Source organism: Erythrolamprus reginae, chromosome 1, assembly GCF_031021105.1.
Source record: "Erythrolamprus reginae isolate rEryReg1 chromosome 1, rEryReg1.hap1, whole genome shotgun sequence".
NCBI lineage: Eukaryota > Metazoa > Chordata > Lepidosauria > Squamata > Dipsadidae > Erythrolamprus > Erythrolamprus reginae.
The window spans coordinates 327588056-327606998 of record NC_091950.1 but is presented as its reverse complement, the minus strand read 5'-3'; the positions used below and the strand labels follow the sequence as shown (position 1 = coordinate 327606998).

The 18943-nt window shown below is 40.7% G+C and overlaps 1 protein-coding gene and 1 long non-coding RNA gene across 3 annotated transcripts in view; one reads left to right on the top strand and one right to left on the bottom strand.

Annotated features, from left to right (window-relative positions):
- Positions 1-18943, bottom strand: part of LOC139157250 (uncharacterized) — a 91950-nt gene that overhangs the window by 230 nt on the left and 72777 nt on the right. The gene's annotated exons all lie outside the window — the stretch shown is intronic.
- The window catches only part of PRKN (parkin RBR E3 ubiquitin protein ligase), an 890155-nt gene that overhangs the window by 826972 nt on the left and 44240 nt on the right, over positions 1-18943 (top strand). The window lies entirely within an intron of this gene.

The following is an 18943-nucleotide window of genomic DNA, read 5'->3' as shown; positions in this document are numbered from 1 at the left end:
ATCGTACTCTCGATGTCAGCCATGGTCACACCATGCCCTTGGTCTTTCTCCTTAAAAATTTCCCAGCTTCCCCATCGGAATGGGACAATTCGCTGCAGTCAACTCACCATGGCCAACTTGCCGCGGGACAAGTCAACATGACCAACTCAGCCTGGGACAACTCGCTGGGTTGGGACAGTGACCCAATGGCCAGTTCTTGGATTAATTCAACAACTCAACAACTCAATTTAATTATTTAATTTTTTTAAAAAAAAATACTGTATTTTATTTTTTGTCATTCACATTTCATTTTGTCCCTCTTTTGGCATCCTTTTTTAAATTATTGTATTCCACTTATGAGGTCCAGTGCAGGCGTTCCTGTAGTGGCCCACCGATGACAGTTTTGGCGCAACAGCTCCGGTACTGTCTGTGCTGGTCCATGTGCACCACCATTTTTTTTTTTGTAATTTTTGGTGATTTCTTTGCTCTTTGAGCATATGCAGAAGTAAAATCATCCCTTTGAGCATGCATTGAAGTGAAATTGCGCAAGGGATTGAAATCACACAAGAGATGTGAAACTTTGCAATGTGCACTGATAGGAAAAGGTAAAAGGAACCCACCTTATATTAGTGTTAGGGCAAATTGTGCAGGACAAATTGTGCAGGGCAAATTGTCTAGTGACCAAAGGGCCACGGTGAGTTAACCGCAGCAAGTTGGCTGTGGTGAGATAACCATAGCCAGTTGTCATAGAACCAAACCTTTTCAATCAAGAGGCCAACTTACAAAGTGCCAGGACCCATTACTCCCATGAGAATAAAATTTTGGAAAGTTCTTACCACTTCAGCATTGCTGCCACCGTTACATGACTCTTTTTTATAATGTTCTCTGATACTTTACCACAAGTCAATGGGGAAGGGGAGAACACTGTGAAAGACAATAATGTAACAATGGTAGCAAGGCAGAGCTGAAGCAGCAAGAATTTTCCAAAATTTAATTCCTGTGAGAGTAATGGATCCCCGGCATGCTGTAAGGGCCTCCTACTGAGGTCTCCTGGTTGAAAAGATTTTACTTATGATGCAACATGGTTACCCAATTAAAAGTTACAAATCTGAGAGTTTTAGTAGTAGCAAATGGAAGGATTGGTCACATAGTGGTAGATAGATTTGTATACATTAGATTTATGTAAAATGTATGTACATAAATGAAATCATAGTCCCAGTATCTGGAGTATCATGCAGTGTCTTCCACAATTTTTTTGTTACTCTCCAAAAGTTTGGTTATCCAAGAATACCCCCCCCCCAAATTTTATCTTCAATAGTTTTCATTTTACAATCATTCATTCTTTCTGACTTCCTCTAATAACAGGATCGTTTGAAAAGCAGAGTCTTAAGTACAATTAAAAAAGTATTTATTGCCTTCCGTCAAACTAATTTGTCAGGTGTATGTGTGTTTCAGAATCCTTTTTCTGTAATTTATTGGTTTAGAAGCAAATGGTTTTTCTTATACATTTCTTATATTTGACTAACTAATATTGTCATTCAAATTAAATGGAGCAGGTAGTATTTCTGCTATTACAGAACCATGTATTTGCACTATAATTACTTTTGTACAAAATATTTCTAAAACGTTGTCATTTCATTAATAATAAAGACATTCAGAGAAATATTCCCATAGATACTTTTGGTAATATTCTGATGGCGTATTTGGGTCTTCTCCCACAGTCAAATGACATAGTGGTCATCCTCATTTTTTATTCATGGGAAAGGCAAAGAAGGATAAGGAGGATACAATCTCCTCTATCCCATCTTATCCTGCTTCTTCCACTAGCTTTGACGTCTGCCTCTGGAAACCCTTGTGTAATAATGAAAGGACCCAATTCAATTCAGAATTCTGGGTTTCTACTTCAGGTAATCTTCAACTCACAACCTCAGTTAAACCTTAAATTTCCCTTGTTAAAGGTGGTTTGCCCCATTTTTACAACCTATCTTGCCCAAGGTTGTTAAGGGAATCACTGCAGTAAGACAGCTGTTAAGTGAATCTTGTTTCCCCATTGACTTTGCTTGTCAGAAGCTCACAAAAAGTGATCACATGATCCCATCTCACATGACCCAGGATGCTGCATGGTCATAAGTACATGCCAGTTGCAAAGCATCTTAGTTTTGATCTCGTGGTCGTGTATATTCCACAACAGTCATAAATGTGAAAAACAGTCATAAATCACTTTTTGCAGCGCCATTGATACTAAACAAATAGTTGTAAGTAAAGGGCTTCCTGTATATCAAGACTGTTTAAGAGTAATAGCTGATGGCTTAACTATACAAGAATTGGAGTGGCACTTTTTCCCAGACTCAATATTTTGCTTGAGCCGAGATAGCGCAGTGGGTAGATTGCAGTACTGCAGGCTACTAAAGCTGACTGTAGATCTATAGGTCAGTGGTTCAAATCTCATCACCGGCTCAAGGTTGACTCAGCCTTCCATCCTTCCGAGGTGGGTAAAATGAGGATACGGATTGTGGGGGAAATACGCTGGCTCTGTTAAAAAAAGTGCTATTGCTAACATGCTGTTATGCCCTTTGTTAAAAGGGCACTATAAATAAATGTTTATTATTATTATTATTATTATTATTATTATTATTATTATTATTATTATGTCAATATAACTCAGCAAACGAGATCACTATGCTGGATTTTGTATTTCATTTTATTATTATTCACATTATTGTTATTGTTGTTGTTGTTATTATTTGTTGTTGTTGTTATTATTATTATTATTATTATTATTATTATTATTATTATTATTATATAAAAACTGGAAAGGGTTGATAGAAATATATGGACAGAATAGGAGACATGAAGCCAGTTGGTCTGTCCATTTCAACAACTAATGGAGAAAGGAAGAAATCTAAGCTATTATGGTTTTAAGAGTACTAATTTTGCTCTGTTTTTTATGCAAGGCTATATGACTGCTTGCTGAGGTTTGTTTTCCTTTTGTACACTTTCTTGTTCCTGTTTTTAGCCTAAAAAGCTTTCTGAGAACACAATCATAAAGTTCCAAGTGACTTGCAGCTCATAAACTGGCTGGTCTCCCAGTAGAATCACTTCTGAAGTAAAAATATATCCTTCTGTATTTTCAGCTGCAATTCTTTTGTCGCGTCAACAATGTGGAGCAATCTTTCATAGTTACTTTCCAGCTCTGGTTTGCCTATTGAACAAGCCTCTGTCTTTCAAATACAATAGCTTGAAAAATTAGCATCAGGTAATCCATTTGGAAAATATCTTGAATAATTTTGAATTCTGATTTATGAGTAAGTTACACGGATATCACTTTTTTTCCTCCATAGTAACTAAACAAAATATGGACAGATTAAATGATAAGAATACAATATGTTTTAAATATATTTTTGACTGAGGCTTTGGACCTGAACTATATAACACAACTTAAATCAAAATGTACGGTGAAAATAAATGGGAGAAGATATTTTTTCCTTAGTTAAAAGAGTATGGAAAATTATACATACAGCACCTGTAAATTTAATTTAAATTAATTTGTTTAACTTCTAAACTGCCCAGTTTAACTTAACTTAAATAAGTTAAAGAGATGGGGAAAATACAAATCTATTATCTCAGTCCTGAGCCCCACCTCTTTAAATGTTGAGATTGTAAAATAATTCTTTCAAATTTGGTGAAACACTATTTTAGACAAAGTAGCTATCAAAGTAACTATGAACTGAAAATATTCTGCTTGCAAGGTTCTTTCAGGTCATTTCTGCAGTGTTACAGGTCTTGATATATCAAGGATTTTTAGCTGACAGGATACCTCTCAGAAACTTCACTTAATAAGATGCTAAATTTGAGGAGAATCATAAGGAGAATCGTGCCATCTTAAATAGCTAGGGGGAAGCATTAATCAGTGCCATGCTAATGAATTTTTAATTCCTTCCTGGAGAACAAATTGATGGTGGCATATAATCTGGTTTCACTTGTATCTTAAAAATTTTCAATGCCAGGTATTCTATACCTCAAATGTGTGTGTGTGTGTGTGTGTGTGTGTGTGTGTGTGTGATCAATTGCTTATTGTAGATGGGATCATAATAAGGATGCTGGGAGAAAATAGCTTTTGAATAGGTATGATGTCATCCTATATGTTCTCCCTAAAAGGACTGCAATGAAAGAACACTTTGTACAATGAGATTCAAGCCCAGATTTGCCTTCATTTTTGGCCTTTTCAAGAACCATCGGACAGATTACTTGCGGGACCGCCTTTTGCTGCATTAGTCCCAATGACTGGCTAGGTCCCACAGAGACGGCCTTCTCCAGCTCCCGTCAACTCGACAATGTCGCTTGGCAGGGGCCTAGGGGAAGAGCCTTCTCTGTGGTGGCCCTGGCCCTCTGGAACCAGCTCCCCCCAGAGATTCGTACTGCCCCCCTCCTCGCCTTCTGCAAGAGCCTGAAGACCCATTTATGTCACCAGGTCTGGGGCAATTAGACCTTGCCCCTCTGACCAATAAATGTAATGTATGGTGTGATTGGACTGTATGATTGCCTATTACATTAGGGTTTTTAGTTGTATTTTAATTATTAGATTTGGGCTACATGCTTATGTTTGTATCTACTCTGTGAGCCACCCCGAGTTTTCAGAGAGGGGCGGCATACAAATAATAATAATAATAATAATAATAATAATAATAATAATCGACATCGCAATCCCAGGGGACAGCAGAATTGAGGAGAAGCAGCTAGAGAAATTAGTGAAATACGAAGATCTAAAAATCGAGCTGCAACGACTCTGGCATAAGCCAGTGAAGGTGGTCTCAGTGGTACTTGGCACGCTGGGCGCAGTGCCAAAGGATCTCAGTGGACATTTGAAAACCATCGGAATTGACAAAATCTCCATCTGTCAATTGCAAAAGGCCACTTTACTGGGATCGGCAAACATAATTCGCTACATCACGCAGTCCTAGGTGCTTGGAAAGCGCCCGACTGGTGATGAAATACAAAATCCAGCATAGTGATCTCGTTTGCTGTGTTGTATTGACATAATAATAATAATAATAATAATAATAATAATAATAATAATAATAATAATAATAATATAATTAATAATAATGTTTTTGAGTTGTTGTGAGCTGCCCCAAATCCCCGGAGAGGGGCAGCATATAAATCCAATAAATAAATAATAATAATAAATAAACCCTGATGGAGATACTCAAATAGTTACTATCAGAATGCATTATGGCTAATGTCCTGTAATTGCATTTCTAGTTATTCCAGAAAGCCAAATTAAGCTTCTGCGTCTGTGTGTGAGAGAGGGAAGATGGAGGAGAAGGGAGAGGGAGAGGTTTGTATGGCCCTGCTTGGAACAAAATCCCAAATATCTGTTGACCACTGGGAAGTTGCATTTCACTTAATATTCACAGCTCTATTAGATAATGCCATTAGGTTCCTATTTGATAGCTTCCCCTTTCCCTGATCAGCCAAACAGAAAGGTGGATTAGATAGGCTTTGACATGGTTTCTTATGTTTGTATGCCATACACACAAGCATACACACTTCAGTTCCTCTGGGTTTTTTTTCTTTTTTGCACTAACAAAATTAGAGAAGGAAAAGCCAACAGAGCATGTGAAGGTGCTATAAACCTTTCAGTACGGTGATGAGTCACCTGAAGCCAATCCATCCATTGGTTTAATTAACAATGTGATCAGTGCATTTTGTAAGATACAGGTGAAACAGCAGCTGCAGCAGTGACAGTAGTTATAGGAAATGACAGGCAGGGTGTCATTAAATCAGTAAGGCTGTCAGATAGGAAAAAATAGAAAGAGCCTATCTCACATGCCTCACTCCCTTTTAGAATGAGTGTAATTTTCTGTGAATGATAAGTGAGTGAGTATTTAAAGCCAAGTCTATTAATTTGCAGTCCGTGCATAATGTAATCTTTGGCAACTACATATAGAATTTCACCACGGTGCTCAGACAATAGTCGGATCTACAGAGACCATCCTCTGTTGGATGAAAGGAGTAATTCCCCTTTCATGCCATTTCATCCTTCATCTAAAAAAGGATGCTTGATTTTGGGGGTGGTGGGAGGGGAAGAGAGAAAGGAAAAGGTTGCGAGACAACATGTGGTACTTCAGCAGTGCAGTGTTGAAATAAAAGGACCCTTTAAACATCCAAGCTGATTTAACTTATGGTTTGATCTGTATTCTTCTTAGAGAAGTCAAAAGGTCAATGAATACAGTAATTAACTGCACCATGTATTCTCATAGCTGACACTTCCAATAACATTCAATCTATACAGGACTCTGAGCGGAAAAGTTCCCAGCTGATTTTGGGAGCAAAAAATGTTACGGGTGAATCTGGAGTTTCAAAGTTGAAAAATGAAAGGAAACCTAATTTTATTTATTTTTTGATGTGTCACAATGCAGGAGGGTTTCCAATTTATTTATTTATTTATTATTTATTCATTTATTATTTATTTATTAGATTTGTATGCCGCCCCGGCGGCTGACAACAGCGATAAAAACAATATTATAATGGCACAAATCTAATATTAAAAAACTAAAAACCCTATCATAATTAAAAACCAAACAGCACATACATACCAAACATAAATTATAATAAGCCTGGGGAAAAGATCTTTCAAATCCCCTATGCCTGGCGGTATAGGTGGGTCTTAAGTAGTTTACGGAAGACAAGGAGGGTGGGAGCAGTTCTAATCTCCGGGGGGAGTTGATTTGTCAGGCCGAAGCCATTGTTTTGAGTTGGAGACTTTGGCCTGCTACAAGTAGAATAGTACTGTGGGAATTGGGGAGGAGTGGTTGCATGAGAGGGTAAAAATACTAGCCACAACAAATTCTTTCCAGAGATTCAAGGTCATCTTTTGTTCAGCGCCAGCCGGAAGTACAGGGGAGGATCGTGGACATTGAGAGAACTAGAGTGGTCCATGTGATGAACTTGTGGGTGTGATGAGGACAAGGGATGAATCTTAACCTGGGCGGAGAACTGTAGGAAAAGTTAGTATCGGGTTGACTACAGTTCATAACCAACATGGCTCTGTTAATAAATTGGAACTTGGAAGAAGGCCAAGGTTTGGACTCTGATTTATTTCTGGGATGTTAATTGGAACACTGACATGATTTATGCGGTGAAGCTGAATCAAAAGATTGGATGGCTCAACTTCTTACATGTTTTGAGTATAACTGTTAAGTCTGGGGATTGAAGCGGCTTGAGACAGGCTTCAAGACAATAGCTCTTTATTAACTATGTACAAGATCCAGTGGAGAGCTAAGCTGACAGCTTTCCCTTTTATAGGGATGGCTCAGCTAATCAGCAGTCACTCTGGAGTAACCAGGCAGTCTCAGTATTCAACAATAACCATTGAACTATAGTCCCATAACAATTCCTTTCCAACTCTCTGAAGCTGTAGTTCTAAGTCAGGAGTGTCAAACTAGCATCATCGCAGCAGTGTCACATGACGTATCGGGACTGTTTTCCCCTTCACTAAACTGGGCGAGTGCCAGGTCAGCATATGATGCATCTGACCAGTGGGCTGAAAGTTTGACACCCCTGTTCTAGAATTGAGGAATAATATGTAATTCTGGGCTTCTTGATCCACTAATGATGGCAATATAATGTCATGGGAAAAATAAATGAACCATTGAGAAACCAAAACAATGATATCTGCAACAACGTTTTTCTTCAGTGTTGTAAACCAGTGATCTCGTGACTCTTTGTCAACCAGATCCAGAACATGGGATACATACAGTGGTACCTCATGATACGAACTTAATTGGTTCCAGGAGGAGGTTTGTAAGGTGAAAAGTTCGTAAGATGAAACAATGTTTCCCATAGGAATCAATGTAAAAGCAAATAATGCGTGCAAATCCTTCAGGAAAATCCCAAACTTTAGAAGGGAGGCGAACAGAGGGCAGGGAGGAACAGCTAAAGGGGGCGGGTGGAAGAAGCAAGGCTAGGCTAAAGGGTGAGTGGGAAGGAAGAAAGGCAAAAGGGGCGTCCCTCCCTTTTCTTTCTTCAAAAGACACCCTTTCAGTGCCTGTGCAAGCATGCTGTTCTCCTACTTTTTTAAACGCAAACTCTTTCCCCCTCCAAGCCGCCCCTCCCTTTTCTTTCTTCAAAAAAGGGGGGGAAAAGAAACCCCTTCATCCAAGCAGCAGCGGCTTGGGTTCGTAAGGTGAAAATAGTTCAGAAGAAGAGGCAAAAAAATCTTAAACACCGGGTTCGTATCTCGAAAAGTTCGTTAGAAGAGGCGTTCGTAAGATGAGGTACCACTGTATTTGCATAGGATTATTTAGAAAAATATAAATTATCCGTCATTATTAATTAACTCCATGCCAGCAATAATCTGAAATTCGAGGCTGGTCCTAGTTTTGTTGCATTCCTAATCAGAGGTGCCCGCTGAACTCGCAGTGATGGCTGGCTGGACACGTCCCCGAACTGGGCATTTCAGCAGCGCCATAGGTGGCACCATCTTGGTTTTTGCTTCTGTGCGCATGCAGAAGCTGCTTTTTGATTCTGTACCGGCACAGAAATTGTGTTTTTAGCACTGTGCTCATGTGCGTGCCCGCGCAGCACATCAGGAAGTGACGAGGCAGCAAGGTAATCCAGAACCCACCCCGATCCTAATCCATATTGCTTCATTCTAATAATTGTTATAAAATGGGGCCCTTTATACCTTGCCTGACATTTTCGCATCTTGTTATCTGACTTCTGCTCCCTTTCTCGGGTCACTTCAAATTAAATTGCACTGCCAAAGGATATTATGGCTTCTCATAGATTCCTTTATTTTTACATAGTTAAATTTCTACTGCTAGTGTAGGAATATTATTTTAAACATTGCGGGGGGGGGAATCACTTTTAACTAAGAAAACTGAAGCAAATCTATTTCAACTTCCAAACACCACGATAATTTCTAAGGCTGAGTAGGAATCTCCCCTTGAAGGACAAAATATGATTTGGAATTTAAGTAGGTACATAGCACCTAAAAGCAGCTGCATTGAAAGGAATCATTTTGTGGTTGCCCCGGATATGTGATGTTTGCTTTATGACGACGTTTGTCATTTATGCTGTAAATCCCCTGAGAGCCATTTTTCTACTCTTAAACTACATTACTAATGTTTCCCTATGTGTGTTTGCCTTCATTTGAATTTGTTAAGTGCAAACTCACACATTCATGTTTCCTTGGCTGTGTGACATTTTAGCATAATAATTAGTAATATTCCAGTGTCTCTAACACTGATGTGAGCTGAAATCTTGCAGTATCTAAATAATAATGATGAAGTGGAAACTCTTTAAGCATCACTGGTGCTTTTAAAAAATGTGCTCTCTGTATCTATTCTTGCTTTTGTCACCTTAATGAGGAAGAACAAAGGAAGCAGAGGAAGATTCATAACATCTCAGGAATGTATCAGAAGGAGTAGGTTTTGACCTTTTACTTCAAGGTTAAGCATGCTATCAATTTGTTCTGTCGGGCTCTCTGGTAGAATCCTCCCAAAAATTCACAGGTACAAATTTCAGACACACACACATTTGAAAATTCAAAACAATGTTCTTTATAATGAAAATTCACTTAAACTAAGCCCTCTTTTGGTATAGCAAAGAGCACTAGTCTCCAAACAAACTGGTAATTCGTACAAGTCCCTTATCAGTTCTGTGATACTTAGCTTGCAGCTTTGAGGCAATTCACAGTCCTTCCTCTTTCGCAAAGTGAAACACACTTTGCTCTGGTTTAGTTTCAAAGCGGGGGAAAATCAGCACACAAAAGATCAAAGTCAGTAAATCAGTCATGAAACACAAGGATCAGATAATCCTCCACAATGGCCAAACCCACAGGCTGCTATTTATAGCAGCCTCACTAATTACCACAGCCCCACCCAACCACAGGTGGCCTCATTTTCTTTGATAATAATCTCTCAGTTGTTGTTGCCTATGCATCACTCTTCTCATGCGTGGCTGTATCATTAACTCTTGTTCTGAATCCAAGGAGGAGCTAGATAATTGATCTCCTTCTGAGCTGTCTGCCCCACTCTCCTCCTCCCTGTCACTCATGTCTTCTTGGTCAGAGGAGCCTTCATCAGCAGATTCCACCGCGGGCAAAACAGGCCTGCAGCTGGTGGATGTCTCCCCCACATCCACAGTCCTTGGGGCAGGAACTGGGCCAGAGCTAACCACAACACAATTGTTGGAAGAAGTATCCATCTGGTTCAGTGTAAGGCCTGCCATCTTCAGCGTTACTGGTGTGTTCTCTGAGGCCGCTGCTGGCATGCACATCTGGCAGGTGCATGCGTGCCCATTGTGCGAGATTTGGCTTTTGCACATGCACACCAAGAGAAATCCTGCATGAGGACACGCAAGCAAGCAAGATTTTGGCGATTTTCGCCGATATTTTTGCTTCCGCACATGCGCTAAAGCAGAAAATCAGTGAAGATCAGCAAAATCTCACTCACATGAGCATCTTCATACAAGATTTTGCTTGCTCTGCATGCGCAGAAGCCAAATCCCATGCGTTTGTGCAGAAGCCAAATCCCATGCGTTTGTGCGCGTCGGGGACACGCAGCTGCTTGAGCATCCTGAAAATCGCTACCAGAATGTAGCACTTTACCATTCCGGTAGCAGGCCATCACTGCTCTGGTTCCAAGCTGGGAGGAAGACACTGGAAACATGGAGGCTGATTGGAAAGCTGGTTTAATGATGAAGCAGAATCACATGGGTTTGAGGTCCTGGGAAGCTGACCACATGGAGTTGTGAGTGAGGGGTATATATACACATTCTCTTGGGCTTTGCACTTGAGCTTCCTGTTCCTGCGCAAGAATATGTATTCTAATGGCTGTTGTCAGACTCCCATGAGGTTATGTGGGATTAAGTTTGTCTGAGTCAAGTTTGGTTGAATTTTGCTTGGTGATGCAATGTTCTTAGTAAATTGTGCAATGCAGTGAGCTCTCCTGCTATTGTCAGTGAACCAAATAGCACCTGAGAAATAAATCACATTCCACTGCTGTGCTCTCACAGAAGGTTCAATTTATTAACAAAGCCATTTTGGATTTGTGGCGGTCATACCAGCAATTGAGGTTCACTTCCATTTCTACTAGGTAAAAGTTCATTATCACAAACCCTCACCCACAAGTGCAATCACTTGGACCAATCTGGGGAAAGGAGGGCTGGTTTCTTCACTTGTTCAGTCGCCTAGGACTCTGCACATCTCTCTATCTCTCTCCCTCTATCCCTATCGCTGCTACTGTGTCATGTGGCCTGACACCTATTATGTCTTGGAGGCTCATGTCTTAAGCCCATCACCTTCGAGCTGAAAGCTTTTTGTCTTGTAGATAGGCTGGCCCAGTCCTACTGAGGCTATTAAGAAAGACTTGGGGGCTGATTTCTGCCTTTAAAAACATGTATTTAAATATAATATTCTGGCTTTTTAAATATTTCTCAAAGTATTTCATTCTTCTAGGAGGGATGTATCTTCCCACACCTTTATATACTTATCTAAAGTTTTAGAAGTTGTATAGAATTGCACTGTATGTTTTTTCAACCTCACCTTTCACCATTATTAGATAAAGCTATACATAGGTGATGGAATCCAATAAAGGAAGTTTAAGCTTTATGACACATGACTTTGGTGATCGTGATCCACATCACTGAAAGGAAAGTCATAGCTGATTAATAAAACACATACTTTGCGGGTAGTATTTAAAAGATTTAGGAAAGTCACATCTGTATTGGAATACTTCAACCAATAGTCTGCCTTGGCAAGAGGACCTGGGAATCAAATGTATATATCAAACATTTTTTTTCTGTGTTCTTCAATCTACATTGTAACCTAAGTTAATATCTCATTATCAAGGACATATGATAGTCCTGAAATCTCATTTTTATGTTATAAAGAACTGTAAACCAGAGTCTTTTTCTTTTTAATGAAAAATACATGAAACTATAAGAGAAGGCCCTTTATTAATTGTCTGCTTATTTCCCCACCCCACCCCATTTTTCTTGTGAATAACTTCCCTCTGAGAGATCATGTTGGCTTCTGACATCATAATTCATTCACTTGCAAATAATTGTGATGCTGCATACAATGCCCTCTAGTATTATTGCAAATGAATCAATGGAAAGGATGAAGAGACAGAAACAGAGCAAACCATTATTTACATTCAGATATGTTGCTAATCAGCACGCATAGAAGGCAAAAAATAATATTTGCCAGATCAGAAAAGGGATTATTAAATGGTACAGAGATTTGGGATTTGTTTGTAAAAAAATTCCCTAAAGCAATTGGATTAAAATACAGCTGCGGTGCTGAAAGCAAATCAGATGTTAGATTGTTCTGAGTAATGAATAATAAGAATTGGAACTTGGGAGGTGATGTTATTATTACACAAAGCTAGTTACATGACATCAAAAATCCATATTCTGAATTTCAGTTACTTGCCTTTAAAAACAACTAACTCAAAAAATAACTAAGAGCTGAAGGATGGAGAAAATGCTTAAATTTTCCCATTCTGCAGTTTTCCCCCTTTGTATAACTAGAGCAGATGTCCCCATGATGTTATGTTTCCAAATGCAAAACAGTAAGACCAATGTACAGTTATCCAGATTAGGACTGGAAGAAGGGAGAAAGTATGAAAGTTGTAGAAATCCCCAACACCACTGATCCTTCACACTAATTTTTGAGTGAAAAAAACACCTTAATTATTATGCAATCAATACAACATGCAATTTTACCTTCAAACTAACTTACCTCACATTGATTCCATCTTAAAATCAGAGGTGAGTATTTAGGGGGCAAAGAGGGAAGCAAGCAAGCTTAAGTTCCTCAAATCTACACTTCAAACATTTATGATACATTCAAACGAATTTAACCTTAGGTGCTAAAAAAATGTCCTGTAAATTTTCCAAGGACAAACTCTGGTGTTGCTGTGAAATATTTAAAGAGGAATATAGAATACTATAGCCTCTGAGTTATGTCAAAAATCCTCCTCTGATATTTTGGCCAAGAAGGGAGAGTTGAAAATCTTCAATTGTTTCCATTTAACAGCCAAACTTTTGCCTTCAAAGCCAAAAGTCTGAATGGACTATTCTGCTGGCCAATTCACAATTTCAAAGCTCGTTAGATAAGAAGGCAACTAACATTGACAGTCAATTTAATCAAAGATGTGAGATTTTTCCAGTAATGGCTTGCTTGGTTAACTGAGGAATGCTTTGAAGTATAGATCAAACTGGGTTATAATTTATCCACTCTAGGCAATTCTGACAATTCAGATCTTGAAGGCTATCATTGGCCTGATTGATCATTGGAAAGCTCCTTCAACTGAACTGGATTTGGCTTTCTTTTCTTTAAAATACAGCTTTTTGTCACTTGTATATGTATATGAGAATGCAGGAGAAAATAGTCATACTGCATAAAAAGTTTGAATCTTTCGCACTCACTACTTGAATGATTGAAAACAACCTAGGGAATAAATTCCTCTCTGGTCATGCCCACCATTGCAATCTTTTTTTGACTTAACAATTCTCCCATGGTAACTACAATGGTACCTCGTCTTACGAACTTAATTCATTCCGTGACCAGGTTCGTAAGGTGAAAAGTTCGTAAGATGAAACAATGTTTCCCATAGGAATCAATATAAAAGCGAATAATGCGTGCAATCCCAAAACTCACCCCTTTTGCCTCATTACTGCCGGCATTCGGATCCCTGTTTGGGGGCGGGTGGAGGAAGGAGGGAAGACAGTGCAGGCTGCCCGGAGGGAGCCTCGTGGGTGGACCCTCCGCTCAGAAAGCTTTGGGACATGGGTCCCAAAGCTGGGACCCATGTTCCTTTCCCGGCTGCTGGCTCGCTGAAGGAAAGTCAAGCCAGGGAGTCAGGGGAAGATCAGGGAAGCAGGGAACCGCCCTCCTGGGCTTGGGGGTGCTGAGAGGAGTGACTTCCTCCCCCAACTGGACATCCCCCCAAGGGCTTCATCTGCGGTGGCTTCCCTCTCTTTCAGCCCCCCCCCCGGCTGGCTTGTCTTTCGTTCTAAGTTTTTCTTTCGTTCTGAGAGCCGGGATATTTTGGGGGAGGGTAAGAGCAGCAGGGAGCCACCCTCCTGGGCTTGGGGGTGCCGAGAGGGGTGGCTCCCTCCCCCATCTGGACATCCCCCCAAGCGCTTTGTCGGCGGTGGCTTCCCTCTCTTTCAGCCCCCCTCCTCACCCGGCTGGCTTGTCTTCTTATGGATGTCCAGAGGTGGGAAATCCCGGCGAGGGTGGGAAGCAAATGGGAAATCCCGTCGGTAACAGTCACAAGGCAGGGGAATCCCTGTGGCAGTAAGCGAGTGCATGCGCAGTAAGAGAGCCCACGCACCCAGGCTCAGGTTCGTAAGACAAAAATGGTTCTTAACCCTGCTGTTCTGTTTGAAAAAACTTCCTAATCTTCTGTTCGTGTCACATACGACCCGGACCGAAAACTCTTCATTTGAAGTGCTTATGTTTGGTCAATTTGAAAACTTTTTTCACTTGGAAAGTAGTCTGAACATTTCTGCATACAATGATATGAAAATTGAAATGAAAAAAGTAAATCTTATTGGTTTATTTTGCGGTTATAATGCATGCCCCCCCGTTTTTGTGAATTTTTTCAATTTATGGATAGTTTTGCTTGCAAAATCCATTCTATTTTACTAAAGTTGGTGTGGGATTGGTAGCTTGAACATTTCTGAACATAATGATATGAAAATTGAACTGGAAAAATTGATGCATATTGGTTTATTTTGTTGATGAAATGCATGCCCCCCCCATTTTTAAAAAATAGTCTTCACTTTATGGATCGTTTTGCTAGCAAAATACATTCTATTTTACTAAAGTTGGTGTGGGATTGGTAGCATGAACATTTCTGAACATAATGATATGAAAATTGAACTGGAAAAATTGATGCATATTGGTTTATTTTGCACATAAATGTATGCCTCCCCCCGTGTTCAATTATTTCAATTTATATAAAAATTATGCTGTTAATTTCAAACTTACATACTTTTTTTTAGTAAAATGGATTTGTTTCATAAAATTAGTTCTCTGGCTGCAATGTGGTTGATTTTCAAAAGTATATTCCAAATATTTCTAGCCAAATATGTATAAAAAGTGACAATAATGGCACACAGCAAGGCCGAGGGGGGGGGTGGCCCTTTTGTGGCAAAAATAAACCAATAAGAACCATTTTTTCCAGTTCATTTATATTTTTCTTATATTCAGAAATGTTCAATTTAGTATATCAAACCTTTTGGGGGGAAATTCCTTAGGGATTTGTAGCCTTAAAAAATAAAAATTGACATGAAATTCAGAAAGGATGGAGGGAGGGGCTTTTTGATCAAAATAAAAATATAAGTCTCAATTTTTCCAGTTCAATTTTCATATCATTATGTTCATAAATGTTCAAACTAGTTTTCCAGTTGAAAAAGTTTTCAAAAAGATCAAATTCAAGTACCTAAAAAAATTCTTTTTGGTCCGGTCACATACGAACAGAAACAGACTCGAAGTGATGAATTTTTTTGCCCAGAAAACAATTAGTCACCACCCTAAAAATATTTTTTGATGATCAGCATTGTTAAATGGAGTAAATGAATGCCTAAGATTTTAAAGAATATTTCAGATTTAGAGCATAAAAAAATAAAAAGTGAAAATGGTTGCAAGCAGCCATTTTTGATTTTAAAAAACCAATAAGAATCATTTTTTTCAGTTCCTTTATATTTTTCTTATATTCAGAAATGTTCAAGCTACCAATCCCACACCAACTTTAGTAAAATAGAATGGATTTTGCAAGCAAAACTATCCATAAATTGGAAAAAAAATACCCAAAAACGGGGGGGGGGCATGCATTATATCCGCAAAATAAACCATTAAGATTTACTTTTTTCATTTCAATTTTCATATCATTGTGTGCAGAAATGTTCAGACTACTTTCCAAGTGAAAAAAGTTTTCAAATTGACCAAACATAAGCACTTCAAATGAAGAGTTTTCGGTCCGGGTCGTATGTGACCCGAACAGAAGTTTAGGAAGTTTTTTGCCCAGCAAAAACTAAGCCCCCCCCCCAAAAAAAAATTTCTCATAGAGAGAACCCCTGAAATGATGAAAAGTCATGAAATTTCAAGTTTCAGATATGCAGGGAAAATGTTTTACAGTGGACTCAAACTTGGTTTCGGGTCACATACGACCCGAACAGAACAGCAGGGTTTTAAGACAAGGCAAACAAATCTTAAACCCCAGGTTCATATCACGAAAAGGCTATATGAAGAGGCGTTCGTAAGACGAGGTATCACTGTATTTGGTCAATGTCCTTACCACGTGCTCTCAAAATTCCATCCAAACAAAGGTGCTTAATTTAATTCTGCCATATGAATTATTTGTTTTTTTTAAAAAACTTTTGTATGCCCCTGATTCCATGTGAACTCTCAAATTCAGAAACTTTATAAATTACATTAAAACTGATAGTAAGATTATCCTGATGCAAACTCCAAAGTTCTCTGACACAACTTTTTTTAACCACCCTCTAAAGACAATGCCTTCATTGAATTTCTAGGGATAAAATTTACTATTTGGGATGGACTATATATCCAAAATATAGGGCTTATTTGCTCCCTTATCCTGAATTAGATGGAGGAAGGAGATGCAATGGAATGTGTCTACAAAGGGGGAGATGATGTGATGGACTTCAATAACAGGAAGGAAAGGAGCACATTCCAAGGACAAGAGGCAAGATAAGAGACAACACAATCTGGAGCTGGATTGTAGAAAGAGGGAAAAGATTAGTCTAAAACAGTGATGGCAAACTTTTTCTTCCTCAGGTGCCAAAAGAGAATGGGTGTGTGCTATTGCACATGCATGAGTGCCCACATTCATAATTCAGTGCCTGGGTAGGGTGAAAACAGCTTTCCCCCCTCTCCGGAGGCCCTCTGGAAGCCCTAAACGTACTGTTTCCCAACTTCTGGTGGGCCCAGTAGATTCGTGTGTCACCCTCCCCAGGTTCCAAAGCATCCCTGGAGCTGGGGAGGGTAAAAACGCCCTCCCCCCATGCTCTCTGGGAACCAAAAATGCCCTGCCAGAGCCTATGTGTGAGCCAAAAATCAGCTGGCTGGCACACACCTGCAGGTTGGAGCTGAGCTAAGGCAACTGCTTGTGTGCCCGCAGATATGGCTCCATGTGCCACCTGTGTCACCTGTGCCATAGGTTCGCCACCATTGGTCTAGAACCTCCCAGGACATATTTATTAGATTATGAAAGTATAGGTTTAGCCTGGCAAGATTCAGTTTATATGATATAAGCAAGTGAAGAAATGGACTTTGCCTGGATTGTGTTATATCATTCTTCAACTAGGCTCCACAGGAATGCTTTCAATATCTCTAGTCGAAGGATCCACTGAAAAGGTTGACTCTGCTCAGTGTACATATGTTGTCCTACAGTACTTAGATGCCAAGCCATATAGGGCTCCAGAGCTGATGACAAACACTTTGAAATGTATTTGGAAGCCAATTGGCAACTAATGGAGCACCTGCACTGGCTGCCGATCGGTTTCCGGTCACAATTCAAAGTGTTGGTAATGACCTTTAAAGCCCTACATGGTATTGGGCCAGAATACATCTGGAACTGCCTTCTACCGCACGAATCCCAGCGGCTGATAAGGTCCCACAGAGTTGGCCTTCTCCAAGTCCCGTCGACCAAACAATGTCGTTTGGCGGGCCCCAGGGGAAGAGCCTTCTCTGTGGCGGCCCCGGCCCTCTGAAATCAACTCCCCTCAGAGATTAGAACGGCCCCCATCCTCCTTGTCTTTCGCAAACTACTCAAGACCCATCTTTGTCGCCAGGCATGGGGGAGTTAAGATATTCCTTCCCCTAGGCCAGTGATGGGCAACCTTTTGAGTTTGGTGTGTCAAAATTCGCCAAAAAACCGAGCATAATTCGGGTGGTGTGTCACCTTGACAAAAAAACACTCTCACTCTCTTCCTTCCTCTCTCCTCTCTCACTCTTTCTTTCTTGCTCTCTCTCACTCTCTCTCTTCCTTCCTATCTTCTCTCTCTCTCTCTTTCTCTATCTTGCTTTCTTCCTCTCTCACTCTCTTCCTTCCTCTCTCATCTCTCTTTCTTTCTTTCTCTCTCTATCTTTCCCCCTCTTGCTCTCCCTCTCTTTTTCTCACTTTCCCTCTCTTGTTTTCTTTCTCTCTCTCTCTAGCTTTCTCTCTCACACTCTTTCTCTCGTTTTCTTTCTCTCACTCTTTCTCTCTCTCGTTCTCTCTCTCTTGCTATCTCTCTCCCCCCCTCTCTTTCTCACTTTCTCTCTATCTTGCTCTGTCGCTCTCACTCTCTTTCGTTCTCTGGAGGCTGGCGAAGGTGATTTTCAGTGTCGGGCGCGCGGGCCGGCGCGCGCTCTCCTCATCGCCCTGCCAGCCCGCCCAGAACATTCAAAGTAAGAGCAAAGATTTTTCTTACTTTGAATGTTCCTGGCGGGCTGGCAGGGCGATGGGGAGAGTGTGCGCCGGGCTGCGCACCCGACACTGAAAATTGCCTTCGCCAGCCCCCGCTGTGAGAATGCCTGCCGCGCCTCTCTTGCAGCGGTGGAGAAAGAGAGGCGAAGCGGGCGGGCAGGGGGCAGCGGCAAGTAGCCAGGGGCGCGAGGGGCCTAGAGGTGCGGGGGGGCAGGGTTGGTTCGTGTGCGCCCTTGGAAAAGGGTGCGCGGGGCGGGCGGCATTTTGGGGTGCGCTGGCGCAGGCATGCACAGGCTACAGCAAACGGTGCGGCACAATGACTGCTGCGGGCGCCAAGGGGCCGGCACACGGTGGCGGGCCAAAACCGGGGCGTGCGGGGGCCCCCCAATTTTCAGTTTGCCCGGGCCCCTGACGCCAGTCCCGGTAGTACCGGCCTATCGGCGGCCCTGCTGTACCTGCTTGCAGTCGGTGGGAAAATGGAAAGCGGGGAGATTTGCATCTTGGCCACT